Source organism: Bidens hawaiensis, unplaced genomic scaffold (assembly GCF_021521415.1).
Source record: "Bidens hawaiensis isolate Kalapana, Puna unplaced genomic scaffold, B.hawaiensis_p1.1 tig00013426_1, whole genome shotgun sequence".
Classification (NCBI taxonomy): Eukaryota; Viridiplantae; Streptophyta; class Magnoliopsida; order Asterales; family Asteraceae; genus Bidens; species Bidens hawaiensis.
This window is the reverse complement of record NW_027492138.1, coordinates 75,328-88,437: the sequence shown is the minus strand read 5'-3', so window position 1 is coordinate 88,437 and position 13,110 is coordinate 75,328. Positions and strand designations below refer to the sequence as shown.

Genomic DNA, 13,110 nt, shown 5'->3' with positions numbered 1-13,110 from the left:
AAAACCCCTCAAAAAAAGTATTCAAAAATAATAATAAAAAATCATAACTTAAAATATAAATTAAAAACAAAAAAAAGGAAAAAACTAAAATGTTTTATTCGTTGTCATCGTTAAAAGAAAAAAAATTTCAAGATAAGATTCCAATGAATTTATTGAATTCATCCACATTTTAAAAGGATTTGAAATACTTGTATTTAAAGGAATTTGAACAATTCCAACGAAACGAGCACGTCATGTCATGAGATTTTAATTTTAATTACTTTGAATAGCCACGACCTCTGTGAAACGAACACGCCCTAAGTCGGTTAGTTATCCTTATCCAACATATATAGATAATAGATATAGAATTATTCTATTCTAATTCTATTCTAATAATTAATAATTTGATGAAAGAATGACAACATGTTTTGACTTTAGATAAGAAATAATTTAAAATGTAGGCGAAAAGATGGTATGGTTTTATATACAAAAATACAAAGGGGTAAATAAATTAATTAAATTAAAATTGGAAACAAATAAAAACTTGTGAATATGACAAGTGAATCAATTTTAAATTAAATTTATAGTTGTTTTGGGAAAATGGTTTTAAATTAAATTTATAGTTGTTTTGGGAAAATGGTTGGAAATGTGAATTAATTTAAATTAAATTTATAATTGTTTTGGAAAAATGGTTATTTTAAATTAAATTTATAGTTATTTTGGGAAAATGGTTGGAAATGTGAATCAATTTAAATTAAATTTATAGTTGTTTAGGAAAATTGGTTGGAAAATAGGTGTGCTTTGAATTCTAAATGTAGTAAAGATAATATATGAAATAATAAATTTTTTGTTTGGCTTTTTAAAAGTAATAACTTTTTTGTTCGGAATCCAATTTGGATGGAATTTGTATCCATTGACGTCTCTTTAAACACACAATAGTTATGCTTGTGAGATTTGAGATACGTGTAACTGGTTATTTGGTTTTGCTTCCACAAAGGTGCTATCAACTATGACTTAACTGAGAGTCTTAAATGACATCTCATTTGTCACGAAGGTGAATTGATAACAGAATATATTAGAAAAGAATTACACATATAATTTTGAAACAAGCTCTCCACTTTTTATAATTTAGAAAATAGTTTAAAACTAGACTAAACTCTCATAATCCTAATCAGAAGTGATGCCTAGATACATATGCTCGAGCCGACCCTAGCTTCATGGTCTAGGGATGAACTTGGTATCGGTATCGAAAATACTTAATACGGTACCAGTTTGGTACCAATACCGAAGACAAATATTCAAAAAAATATCAGTACCGTATCAAACCGTACTGGTACCGATGTCGAAACCACAAAAAAGTTGGTACTGAATTAGTACCAACGGCACCTAATTGATACTAATGCCCGATGCCATTTGCCCATCCCTATCGTGACCTAAATTAGCCCAATAGGCAAACAATCTCCTCCGCAAATACCACATATTATCAGTTAATGCCACACGGTGCCGGCTTCTTCATTGCCCTCCACGGAAATGACTCTATGTGCTCTAAAACAAACCATTTCTAGTCATTTATGCACATTGAAGTTCGAATATTAATTCCATACATTTTATTCAAATTGAAGATCAAAGATTAGTTTGTAGTCACAAGTCTATCTCTAGACTCGTGCTTAGAATCATAAGTTTTTTTAAAAGGCTGATTTAATTAAAAACCAAAAGAGAGACTACTTACAAGATGCAAGTAGCCCAAACAAAAGAAGCAAAATAAAACAAAATACAACCCAACCGAACTACTAATTAAAGTGGAAAATTAACAAAGTTAAACCGTCACCATTTATCCTACTCTAGTTTTGTGCTTTTGCTTCACCCATAAGAATGAGGTCGCCTTGATGTCATTCACCATTTTAGAACACACGGAAGAGATATTCTTTTTTATGAAGTCATTTCTTGATTACCAAATTATCCAACACGTAACCACAAGATAGATTGAACCGCATGACAAGTCTCTTTACCCTTGATAATTTTACTTGGAAAGTCTAGAATTTCTTCCACCAAATTAAAGTTCGGCTGTCTGTTGGGTTTCTATGGAATTTACAAGCTTAGTTAACCATTTAACTAATCACAATTAAGGCGGAAGCGTGATATTTATTTAACTAAACATATCTATCCATATGTTTATATATGTATATCTTACAAGTTTATATAAGATATGTTCATGAACAACCTAGTTCATTCAAGTATTAAGATTACCAATAATCTATTTATTAGAAACCCGAAGCAAGGATCAAATGATACGGAAAAGCTAAACTATCAAGCTAGTAAATACTTACATTCTTAACCCTTTAAGAGTTTAGTAGATGGTTGAAGAAGATGATGATGTGAATGCTAGACTTTCAAAGGAAAACCCTCAAACGGAATATACCCCGAGTCTCCAACACACACCGAGCTATGCTAGGAAGCTTGAACACGAAAAACCCGAGACCCGAGCCTTTCTTTTCCTTTTTGCCGTGAACAAGAAAGAAAGAAAGAAAAGAAGAGTTATATTTTTTTATGTTACTTGAAAGTGTTTATATATATTTTTGATCATGATCTTTTCTCATCATCACATACCATCATACTAACATGGTGTTAGGTTTTGGTTAGGTTTTGGTTAAGTAAAATACACTCAACCTTGTGACAAGAAATTGACCAAGATATGGGGTGTGGGGCCCACCCTAAAACCGGCCCCAATAATAATTTTTTTTTTTTTTTTTTTTTTTTTTTTTTTTATTTATTTTATACTTTATAAAATATATAAACACCCCATCTTTTATAAACCATTTTATAAAAGAATACATAGTTAAATAATCATTCCAATAATAATTATTTGAATAAATAAATTAACCGATTAATTTATTTAACACTTTCAAGTAAATATTCAGAAACCCGAATTTCTGAATGTATCGTGTTCTGTATTTGTCTTATAGATCTTATCTTAACAAATACATAATTGGTGTGTGTCTAACTCGTTATTGGGTATGACCCGACTTGGATCAAACATGACTAGCCACATTAACCTAATTATGTGTCTCGGGCATACGGTATTCCAACAATCTCCCACTTGCACGTGACTCATAAGAAGTTAATGCTAATGGTGAATACCGCCTAACAACAGGTCACCACCCCTAGTGTGTTTGACTAAGTGCCATTCAATAACATCATCCCCTTCAAGTCCATACTTGATATGATATAGGTAAGTCTTATCATTACATCTCTTTGTTACTAGATGTCCTGTCAAATCGAAGAGACACAGAGTGATCATTCTCTCAATGATTTAACTTAACAGGCCTTAGACATCTAAACTCTCAACACATAAGAGGAACAAATCCCATCTTGACTGCATACATCCTTGTTGACATCTCGTATGATATCTGAGCTCTTTCTTTTACGTCATCGTGTTACCGAAAAACAAAGAAGAGAGTCAAGTTATCAGACTTGATGAGAAACCAGATCCAATATGCATCTCAGGTCAAAGGACACAATGATACTCGCCTTTACTCAAGGATTACTTATGATCAGTTGCACTAACTCCATGCAGTGATCCTTGAGAGCGGATCATGTCCAATATTTGTGTCCCACAAATATCTATGAACCTTGGTGGCAAACCTATGCCTTATATTCATCACATGAATATCAACCAATCCGGGTTCATAATAGTCTTACCTTCATACTTGTTCCCACAAGCATGATCGACTACGGACGTTTAGAACAACATAAGTCATTCATGGATTAAACATGCAAATATAGAACATAACTCATTGAATAATTAAAACATAATTAATTTCATGAGATACCCATTACATTCGTTCTTATACAAACACTAAACACAGATTAAATCCACTCACTAGAATACCGAAGTCCTAATGCACAAACATGACCCTCATGCTTTGGCCTATCGAGGAGCTTCGTGAGTGGGTCCGCAATATTTTGATCGGTATGAACTTTATGAATACATATCTTTCTCTTTTCAACTTCATCCCTTATGTAGTTGAATCTGCGCTCAATGTGCCTCGTTTTCTGATGAGCACGAGGCTCCTTGATCTGTGCAATAGCACCCTCATTGTCACAGAATATCTCTAGGGGCTCCTGAATGGAAGAGATAATCCCTAGATCCATGATGAACTTTTTCATCCATGCAGCCTCTTGGGCTGCCATTGAAGCGGCGATGTACTCAGATTCTGTAGTGGATAACGCGACAACATCCTGCTTCGAACTCTTCCAAGAGACAGCGCCTCCATTCAAAATGAAGACATATCCCGACTGTGATCGAGAATCATCTCGGTCAGTTTGGAAACTCGCATCCACGTAACCCTTTACGACGAGTTCCTCCTCACCAGACCCATATATTAAAAACATATCCTTAGTCCTTCTAAGGTATTTTAATATATTCTTGACAGCCATCCAATGACTGTCACCTGGGTTGTGCTGGTATCTACTCGTTATGCTTAAAGCATACGAGACGTCCGGTCTGGTGCACATCATTGCATACATAATAGATCCTATTGCCGAAGCATAAGGAACATGCTTCATCCTATCCTGCTCTTCCTTAGAGCTAGGACTTTGGGATGAGCTTAACACGGTTCCTCTAGGAATAGGTACCAAACCTTTCTTAGAGTTTTCCATCTTGAACCTTTTCAGGATTTTATCAATGTACGCACTTTGATTGAGTCCGATCAATTTCCTTTGTCTATCCCTATAGACCTTTATTCCCAAGATATATGTCGCTTCTCCAAGATCCTTAATTGAGAAACGACTACTTAACCACGCTTTAACGTTTTCCATACTTGGTATATCATTTCCAAATAAAAGTATATCATCGACATACAAAATAAGGAAAATGATTATACTCCCACTAGCCCATTTATACACACACGCCTCATCACTGTTTTGGACGAAACCAAACGCTTTGATTTCTTCATTAAAACGATGATTCCACATCCGTGATGCTTGTTTCAACCCGTAGATTGATTTCTTTAACTTACAAATTTTATCTGGATTAGATGGATCGACAAAACCTTCAGGCTGAACCATATGGACATCTTCCTCAAGATATCCATTTAGAAAAGCGGTCTTGACATCCATTTGCCATATCTCATAATCAAAATGAGCTGCAATGGCAAATAATATCCTAATCGACTTAAGCATCGCGACCGGCGAGAAGGTTTCATCATAATCAATCCCTTGAGTTTGCGTGAAACCTTTTGCTACAAGTCGTGCTTTGTAAGTATCTAAATTTCCATGCATATCGGTCTTCCTTTTGAAGACCCACTTACATCCAACCAGTTTGGAGTTAAGTGGACGATCAACCAATTCCCAAACTTGATTATCGTGCATGGATTGCATCTCGGCGCTCATGGCTTCAAGCCACTTGTCACAATCAGGTTGTGACATAGCATCTTTGTAGGAGATCGGTTCATCCGAATCGACCAAGTAGCAATCATCCACAAGAAATCCATATTTCTTGGGAGGTCGACTAATCCTATTAGATCTGCGAGCAACGTGTGTATGATCAACCATTTGATCATCTTCAACATCCTCATGTTGAAAGCTAGTATCGACCAACTGTGTATCATCCAGTGATTCTTGAACCTCTTCAAGTTCCACTCTCTTTTCACTAGGTCCTTCCATAAGGAACCTAGTTTCTAAGAAGTATCCTTTGCGTGAAATAAACACCTTTTGTTCACTAGGATCATAGAATATATATCCTATATCATCCTTTGGGTATCCTATGAAGATACACCTGATGGATCGAGCCTCAAGCTTATTTGGGGTGTCACGTTTAACATAAACTATGCATCCCCATACCCTTAAATATGAAAAGGATGGAACCTTTCCATGCCACACTTCATAGGGTATTCGATCCACCTTTTTGGTCGGGGCCATATTCAAAATACGAGCCGCTGTGAGTAGCGCATATCCCCAAAATGATGGCGGTAGTGAGCTTCGTGCCATCATTGATCGAACCATGTCCAACAGTGTTCGATTCCTCCTCTCGGATACTCCGTTATGTTGAGGAGTTCCAGGAGGAGTGAGCTGTGAAATAATTCCACAATCTCTAAGATGACTTTGAAAAGCATCACTTAGGTATTCGCCTCCTCTATCGGAGCGGAGTACCTTGATTGTTCGGTCGAGCTGATTTTGTACTTCATTTTGAAATTCTTTGAACATTTCAAAGGCTTCATGTTTGTGTTTCATTAGATAAACATACCCATATCGACTAAAATCGTCGGTAAAGGTAATGAAGTACCTTTCACTATTCCTACTAGTTGGCTTGAAAGGTCCGCATACATCCGTATGTATGATACCTAACAAATCCTTAGCCCTTTCATTTGTACCTTTGAAAGGCTCTTTGGTCATCTTGCCTTGAATACAAGATTCACACTCATCAAACGAACCTAACTCGTTTGTTTTCAAAAGACCTTTCTTTTGGAGAGTATTTATACGATTCTTGTTTATGTGTCCAAGGCGACAATGCCAAATGTAGGAATTACTCAAATCCTTTTTGAGTCTTTTAGTAGAGGTTTGATATAATGAGCTATTTAAGGTATTATCATGAACCAATTCATAAATACCGTTGTTTGGTACAGCTTTAAAATAAAAGATACCATTAGATGATACATGCATTTCTGATCTTACAAATTTAAAATCAAAATTACATTGTCTAAGAAGGTGCACAGAAATAATGTTCCTAGTCAAACTAGGAGCATACAAAACATTTCTCAAAACAACTTCCAAACCACTTGGAAGCGATAAAGTGAAGTCTCCTCTAGCGACCACGTGCACCCTTGCACCGTTGCCCATGAAAAGATTCACTTCGCCCTTCTTTAAGTCTTCATTCTTTTTGAACCCCTGCAACCAATTGCAAATATGAGTTCCACATCCGGTATCCAATACCCATGTGTTAGAAGAAATAAGATTTAGCTCAACATTAATCATAAAGACATTACCCGAGGTATGCGCCGCATTCCTCTTGTCTTTTAGCTCTTTTAGGTAGACCGGGCAATTGCGTTTCCAGTGTCCGGTCTCCCCACAACCAAAACAAGGATCATCCTTATGACCCCTCGGTTCCATAACCTTTTGTTTCTTTGCCATAACCGGTGATTTGCCCTTACCCTTAAGATGCATAGGAGGACCCTTTCTTTTGGCTACTTTAGCCTTAAGATTGGGTTGAGATCGATTCTTGGATCTACCTTCATTGATCGCAAACATGGGTAAAACCCTTTTGCCCATGCTCGCCTCGGCTGTTTTAAGCATTGAGTGAAGTTCTCCAATGGTTTTGTCCCATCCGTTCATGTTATAATTTAACACGAATGTGTCGAACCTTTTCGACAAAGAGTTAAGGATCAAATCCGTTGCTAACTCTTTTGAGATGGGACAATTGAGCTTGGCGAGGCGATCAATGTAACTTTTCATCTTAAGTACATAAGTTGAAACTGGTTGATTATCATCCATTCTACATGCATGCAAGGCTCGAACCGTTTCGAACCTTTCAACTCTTGATTGCTTAAGGAACATTTCCTTAAGTTGAGTAATCATGTCGTACGCATTATGGTTTTCGAAATCCTTTTGGATTTCGGGAACCATAGTCGCCAACATGAGGCATGACACTTGAATGGAATCTTCCGTAAGTTTGACCCAATTCATATATTCGACCTCACTTCCCTCTTCCGGTTCTTCGGGGATAGGTGTTTCCAAAACATGATATAATTTTTCTTGTTTTAGAACAATCCTTAAATTTCGGAACCAATCCGAAAAGTTATTGTGGTTAAGACGGTCTTTAGCGAGAATAGATCGGAGAGAGACATTTTGGACGTTAGGGATTATGTTGTCGTCGACGTGTGCGGCCATCTGCAGAATTTTAATTAAGTTCATTTTAGTGTTTTACCTTTTTAATTATTAATACCCTTTTATATATATACCAAATATAATTAATAATTAAAATCTAGAATCCAACGATAAACCCGACTCCGGTTAGGTGACCTTTTTCCCATTGTCGATTTATCAAGGTAGTTATTCATAACAATTGCAAACCCTTTTGCAACTTCTAGAGTTTATGGGACCGGTTCGAAATCATATTTCGTGTCGGCATGTTTATCCCATCAACACCTATTAGACCCCATGTTTGGGTGACCCTCTTCACATGGTTCTAATTTAAGTCGTCCTACTTGTATCAACTTGTAATATTAACATACAAACGGTTAGGTGACCTTTTTCCCATTTATATGCCAATATTACCTTAACATATTAATTTACTCTTACGCGGTTAGGTGACCTTTTTCCCACTAAGAGCTTACTAATATGTTAAGCGTTATACAAAAGGATGGTGTTTAACTTATTATCCTTAATTTTAAAAGGGATTTTTAGTTTTAATAATTCTAGTTGTAAAACTTTAAATCATGTTCTAACATGCATTTAGTAACACGATATTTTGAAACCATTTTTCAAAATTCTAATTTATAATAAAGCCATTTTATTATGGGCGTGAGACGGCTAGTTAATAAATCCATTTTATTAAACTATGTGTCACGTAATTACCGATAATTATTAGAACCCATTTTATGCTTTGTTAATTAATTCTATGTGACGAAGTTGATATCCTAATATCTAACAATCACACAATCAAACAATCAATTAACAAGCATACACAATTATACTAGACACGAGCCACTAAATTAGACCACACTTGTTAGCCGAAACAAGTGTGTGTCTTAGGTCCAATCCTAAGGGACACATGACACATGGATGTTGTAGCTCCCACTCGATCCCGCATCCAAATGCTTCGAGCATCTTCTTCAACCCCGTTGTGATCCATTGGGCTTGAACTTGGGCCTTAGCTTCCATAAGCTTCCATTTGGGCTCAATTGGTGGGCTTAGGTCCTTTTGGGTTTGAATCCCTTTAATGGGCTTGTGAGACCCATTATCACCATACCCGGCCCAATTAGGCCCAAACTTCCAATTTTGCAATCTTCTTTATTTTACAAAATAAATGTCCTAATACATTTTTCTATAAAATAAAGATAATACAAATAACCTATTTATTACATACCCATATGAATAAATAATTACAAAATTACAAAATTGCCCCTAATTAATTATTACAAACCGAAACTTGAATAATTAATTACAATCACAACATCAACCACAAACAAACATCCACTTGGTCTACGGCTCGGTCTAGTATTTAACAAACATAACCCTTTATGTCTTAGGAACTCGTTCCAAAACCCCTTGACTTTATCGGGCCTAGCCCAACCCATTTGGGCTTGACCCAATAACTAGATTATGGGCTTCGGCCCACATGTGCACAACACATGGGCTTCGGCCCAATTAAAAAACTCATGGGCTCGGCCCATTTAACCAAAAATGGGCTTCGGCCCATATAGCCTTTTCCCTTTTATTTCCGGTTAGCCCAATAACCATATTCAAGTGGGCTTCGGCCCAAATTCACCCGAATTGGGCTTCGGCCCATTAACTCGGTTTTTTTTTTTTTTTTTTTGAACAAAGCCAAAAACAATAACAAGATTAAATACAAAAAAAAATCATGCATGTTAATTTTTTGTATAAAATCTTTCAAGGGGAAAAATATAAAACCGAGAACCCGAAGCTTAGTTTCCCGTACCCCGGCTCTTGATGCCAATTGTTGGGTTTCTATGGAATTTACAAGCTTAGTTAACCATTTAACTAATCACAATTAAGGCGGAAGCGTGATATTTATTTAACTAAACATATCTATCCATATGTTTATATATGTATATCTTACAAGTTTATATAAGATATGTTCATGAACAACCTAGTTCATTCAAGTATTAAGATTACCAATAATCTATTTATTAGAAACCCGAAGCAAGGATCAAATGATACGGAAAAGCTAAACTATCAAGCTAGTAAATACTTACATTCTTAACCCTTTAAGAGTTTAGTAGATGGTTGAAGAAGATGATGATGTGAATGCTAGACTTTCAAAGGAAAACCCTCAAACGGAATATACCCCGAGTCTCCAACACACACCGAGCTATGCTAGGAAGCTTGAACACGAAAAACCCGAGACCCGAGCCTTTCTTTTCCTTTTTGCCGTGAACAAGAAAGAAAGAAAGAAAAGAAGAGTTATATTTTTTATGTTACTTGAAAGTGTTTATATATATTTTTGATCATGATCTTTTCTCATCATCACATACCATCATACTAACATGGTGTTAGGTTTTGGTTAGGTTTTGGTTAAGTAAAATACACTCAACCTTGTGACAAGAAATTGACCAAGATATGGGGTGTGGGGCCCACCCTAAAACCGGCCCCAATAATAATTTTTTTTTTTTTTTTTTTTTTTTTTTTTTTTTTATTTTATTTATTTTATACTTTATAAAATATATAAACACCCCATCTTTTATAAACCATTTTATAAAAGAATACATAGTTAAATAATCATTCCAATAATAATTATTTGAATAAATAAATTAACCGATTAATTTATTTAACACTTTCAAGTAAATATTCAGAAACCCGAATTTCTGAATGTATCGTGTTCTGTATTTGTCTTATAGATCTTATCTTAACAAATACATAATTGGTGTGTGTCTAACTCGTTATTGGGTATGACCCGACTTGGATCAAACATGACTAGCCACATTAACCTAATTATGTGTCTCGGGCATACGGTATTCCAACACTGTCTTGGTAGCTTAACCCAATCAAGTATTAACGACCATATTAAGGTCATGAATATGAACAAATATTGAATTTCGAAAAAAAATGAAACCTTTAAAATGTCCAATTGTTTAGAATCAATTATACATTGTTAGAATTAGAAAACACGGATTCAACGATAATGTTAAATTATAGAATTACTTATTATTTTTGTGTGTTTATAGGGGTATATTGGCTCAATAACCTTTAACTAGAAATAGATCAAACTTGTGGTATTGAAATTTGAACGGGTGTAAAAATCCACAAATGATCTGGAAGCCGTTAGGAATTGAAAGTTGTTGTTCTAAAAAAATAAAAAAAGAAGCCGTTAGGAATTCAACAACCAATCAACCATGGATTGATATAGCCTAAATCAAGAAAATGTTGTACGTGTTCTTAAGTAATGCTGCCCAATTTAACAAGAATTTTGAAATTATGAGAAAAGTGTGCTCTAATCTAAAATATTATAAATATCTCGTTTATGTAAATGGTGGTTTCTGATAAAATCATGTTATTTGAAGTCCCAAAAATGAAGAATTAACAAATCTAAAGATGGTTTTATAAGTTTATATGCACATATTTGAATGTGTTGGAGCCTTGGAGGTGCCTTCAAAAGTAATCAAAAGAAAATATGCAACTTATATATGTATGTTTTTTTTATTTTCAGTAAGTCTATTAAAAGTTATGATGGTTTCCTGACCTTTATATTGATGTTGTGTAGCCTCTTTGGTTCCTATGTTTGATGATCTAAATGTATCACATATTAGTTGTTCGATGGTACACTTTTGCCGTTTGCTAGAGGCTTTGTTGGTTTGGTTTTTTCGGCTTTTCGTGTAGGGGATTTGTTGGTTTCGTTTTCTATGGCTACACACTTGTTTTAGGTTTGTTCGATGAAATGCTTATTGTTTATTTTGATCTTATTAGGTTATTTTCTTGCGAAAATAGGAGGATGGATATCAATTTCAATCCACGTACCCGTTAACCCGAATTTATTAATTACTAACCCATCAGTCGGATGCGATTATCACCCTTACTTTAGAGCCTAAGTTATCCATCAAACACATCTATGTGAACAAATAACTGCATATCATTGCTAGAACTCAAAAGAATATCATTTACTACATAATCAAACAAATTTAAAATCTAATAGACTATAGAATTAGCAAGCCATTGAAGGCATTTCCGAATCTTTATCCGATGATTTTTTAAGCACTCGAAACACATAAAACCCAACGGCATGCCCCACTATCGCCACAATAAACACACCAATGTTGAAAGACATCACTGCTAACATAACCAAAAACGATAACACCAAACGAAAAGCGTGCAACATCGTACGTGGTATACCGTTGGATTGTGTTGGGGTAGGGCTATTATGAGCTAGACATTCGTTAATTAACGCGAGCACAAACACTAAAAACAATGCCAAAATATACATTCCCGTGTTGCTTCCAGGCCAACCTTTGAATAAAATCCAGGCGTTTTTACCCCAATAAAACGTCATGTGTGTCATCATTTCATTTTTGCCCATTCCCATTCCCATATCCATATTCATATCCATTCCCCCCATTGAGTCATTTGCGGGTGCTTTTGGCGGCATTCCTCCCATTGTTCCGTCGTTGTTCATCACCATCGGTTCCATTTCGTTGGCGGTGGCTGCACTTCGAACGGAACCCGGGAACCGTCACGTTGATTATATATTATTTTTCCGCTATATATTATTTTCCCCTTTTTCTTCAGTCTTCTAATATTGTTAGATTGGAAAATTTAAGTACCCGAGATATTCGTGTTGTGTATTTTCATGTCGTATTTTCATATGTGCATTGGACTTGTGTTGTTCATATTGGTTGGTTTTCCTATAAAGAAGCAATCTTTTCAGAACAAAAGGTTCACAAAATCTTAATATGTTATTACAACTATTAGTCTTTATTATTATTTTTATTTGTAAAAAGTATTTTTTATATGGTTTATTGGATTTAAATAATCCAAACTTTGGTCAGTTGGCCAATATTAATCCCAACTTAAGAATTGGCCCACATTAATCCCAACTTTCACTGTATTGTCTGTCAACGAACCTTTTCCTAACGGAGTCTAACTCCGTTAATTTTTGCTTACGTGACTGCTTATGTGGCGCAAAAAAAACATTAATTTTTTAAAAACACTCTTTTAACATATATATCAAAGTTCATAGACCATTTGTAAAAATTACCCATCACCATCTAACATCTTATACCACCACCACACCATTACTACCAGTCTACCACCACCACATCAAGCTACCATCACCTCACCATTATCACCACCATCACTACATAAGCATGGCCACCACACCATTCTATTCAGAAAAATCAGAGTATGTGGATCTGAACGAAATCTGAACATTGACAGAAATTTGATCGGAACAAAATAAATATG

The 13,110-nt window shown here is 35.3% G+C and overlaps 1 pseudogene; it reads right to left on the bottom strand.

Annotated features, from left to right (window-relative positions):
* Positions 1–11,428: 11,428 nt before the first annotated feature.
* On the bottom strand, positions 11,429–12,543 carry LOC143544044 (copper transporter 6 pseudogene; annotated as a pseudogene).
* Between the last annotated feature and the right edge of the window lie 567 nt (positions 12,544–13,110).